This window comes from Vipera berus, assembly GCF_964194415.1.
Source record: "Vipera berus genome assembly, chromosome: 3".
In the NCBI taxonomy this organism is placed as follows: Eukaryota; Metazoa; Chordata; class Lepidosauria; order Squamata; family Viperidae; genus Vipera; species Vipera berus.
Genome location: NC_138204.1, coordinates 215,120,605 through 215,123,863, shown reverse-complemented (window position 1 = coordinate 215,123,863; position 3,259 = coordinate 215,120,605).

Sequence of the window (3,259 nt, the reverse complement as noted above, 5' to 3'; positions counted from 1 at the left end):
CATTTAGACCACAATTCCCATCTTCTCTAGCTGGCATATCCAAGGAGATCTTTCCAAGGATCCTCTGGGCTGTTGGCCAGAAAAGTTGAAGTAGGCTCAAACTGGTCAAAGGATGATGGGATAAGTGGAAAAAAAACCCAACCCTGTAATAAACATGAAGTCTTGGCTTTTCAGGTTTAATGAACCATCAGAAAGACCTTTGTTTAGAAGAAGGTGGTTTGTTTGGAATGTTCTCAGATGATTCATTCAAACTATTTGGAAATTAGATCCTTCTTTATTGTTTTCGTCAATTGACCACAAAGGGGCCAAGTCGTCCTCCCTTTTCTTCCTAAGAGAATCTGAGCTGGCCTCTCCAGTAACTAAGTTGACTATTGCTCAATTAAGATTCCTCGTCTGATCATGTGAAGGACAGGAGAGGTGCAAGAACTGGTCATTTTGTTGCTTTTTTCGTTGCTGAAGAAGACCCAGTTGGAGAAGAAAAAAAAATAGCTCTTTTGATTGATTCGGTTCCACTGGACCATCAGTAATGTCCATTGCACTCAGTAGAGTCAGAAAAATAATCTGTATTTAAATAGTCCCTCGCACTGAGTGAGGTCCTGGAAGGGAAAAAAAGAGGAAAGAACGTGGAGATCAGGCATAAATCTATCCCAGGGAATTTTATTTATTTATTTTATTCTATATATTAATTTTGTTTAGCCGATGGCATCTATAGAGGTTAATACAGTCACTGATATACAAATTGAGTTTAAATGAAGCATCATCAAATAAATGTGTGTGTGTGTATGAATATATACATGAAGTCCAAATGAAGTCAGAGACACTGACACAAAGTTGTAGTTTTATATAAATAAATATATTTAGCATCCATATTTACAGCAGACAAGATGGGAACATAGGAACATCATGAGGTAAATTTCAAACAGCCTAGAGCACACAGAAAAAAAAGGCGGGAAAAGAGGGAAACTCCCCCTTTATACCCACAGCAACCAATCATCACATAGATTGCCTCCTGCACGAGTCAGCACTCTCCAACCAATCAGCTACAACTGTGTGTTCTGGCCCATTGTACACACACATACACACACACACACACACACACACACACACACAAACACAATGTATATAAAATGCGTGTCTGTCTGTTTGTCTGTCTGTCTGTCTGTCTCTCTCTACATTTTTAATTGTACCAATTGTACATTTTAACACACAAACACACACACACATATAGTAAAGTATATAAAATACATGTGTGTGTGTTCCTGTGTCTGTCTGTCTGTCTGTCTGTCTGTCTATCTATCTATCTATCTATCTATCTATCTATCTATCTATCTATCTATCTATCATCTATCTATCTATCTATCCATCCATCCATCCATCCATCCATCCATCCATCCATCCATCCATCTATCTATCTATCTATCTATCTATCTATCTATCTATCTATCTATCTATCTATCTATCTATCTATCTATCTATCTATCTATCTATCTATCTATCTATCTATCTATCTATCTATCCAGGGCTTTTTTTCTCATAGAACGCTCAGAACGGAGTTCCGGCACCTTTTTTGGATGGAACCTTGTAGGGTAGGCAAGGCGGGTTGTATGACATGTGTGAGTTCCAGCACCTTTTTCTTTTACAAAAAAGCACTGTATCTATCTATCTTTCTATCTATCTTTCTATCTATCTATCTATCTATCTATCTATCTATCTATCTATCTATCTATCTATCTATCTATCTATCTATCTATCATCTATCTATCTAAATTCCTGTCCTCCACCATCTTCTGGAGTCCCTTTGACTCCATCCAGCCACCTCATTCTCTGTCGTCCCCTTCTTCTCTTGCCCTCCATCTTTCCCAGCATTAGGCTCTTCTCCAGTGAGTCCTTCCTTCTCCTTAGGTAACCAAAGTATTTGAGTTTCAACTTCAGGATCTGGCCTTCTAAAGGGCAGTCAGGGTTGATCTCCTCTAGGACTGACTGGTTTGATCGCCTTGCAGTCCAAGGGACTTGAAGGAGTCTTCTCCAGCACCATAGTTCAAAGGCCTCAATTCTTTGGCGCTCAGCCTTTCTTATGGTCCAACTTTCACTGCCATACATTGCAACTGGGAAGACCATGGCCTTGACTATACACACTTTTGTTGACAGGGTGATGTCTCTGCTTTTTAGTGTGCTGTCTAGGTTTGCCATGGCTTTCCTCCCCAGGAGCAAGCGTCTTTTAATTTCTTGGCTGCAGTCCCCGTCTGTGGTAATCTTATATAATCTTATAATAATATATAATATATATAGTAATATATATTATATTGTTATATTCATAACAATATTATGAAATGATACAGAATCTGCTGCTTGAGCAGGGGGTTGCACTAGAAGACTCTAAGGTCCCTTTCCGCTCTATTCTGATTGACTAGACCGCTGCTTCTCAACCTTGGCAACTGGAAGATGTGTGGACTTCAACTTCCAGAATTTTACAATTATAACTTACCAGCAATGAAGAATTGGTAGAATCACAATATGGAAAAAGTGATCAAGAACCAATGGGTTAAGATCCTAAGGGGATTTCCAGGTGCAGATTGATAAACATTCAGCCCATAATAAACCATATATTATTGTAGTTACAAAGAAGCAAGTGTGGATAATTAACATGGTAGTAACTGGAGATAGAAGAGTTAATGAGAAAAAAAATAAGAAAAAATACTGTTGGAAAAACACACCTTCAAATAAAATGGAGTAAACATTGATGGTACACACTTGGTACCATCTCAAAAACTCTGAAAAGTACCAGGACCCAACAGGAACAGATACTTTGAAAGACAGTTGTAGTAAATCTACCAGAGGTTACTACACCTGGTGCCATCTCAAAAACTCTGGAAAAGTACCAGGGCCCAACAGGAACAGATAGAATCTCAACTCATCAACTACAAAACATTGGATTATATATTACGATAACATCTTTAACTCCCTTAAATCCTTGAGAAATATCGAACAGTCAAAAGTACAAAACATTGTGTAAAGAAGCAATAAATGATGGGGTTGATGAGCACACGGTGATGAGGATTAGAAAGAACGGATCATTTGTGAGCAGTGTAGAAATCTTAACCAATGTTTTTGCACAAGAGTGACCAGGGAACAAAGAGAGAAGGTGTGTCTCTTTGGTTTTGCATCATCTAATCCTTCCAGACTGAAAACCAACATTTCCTCCCCCCCCCAACGTACAGTATTTTTGTATCAGAAGGGGGAATTCATTTGCAACGGAGAA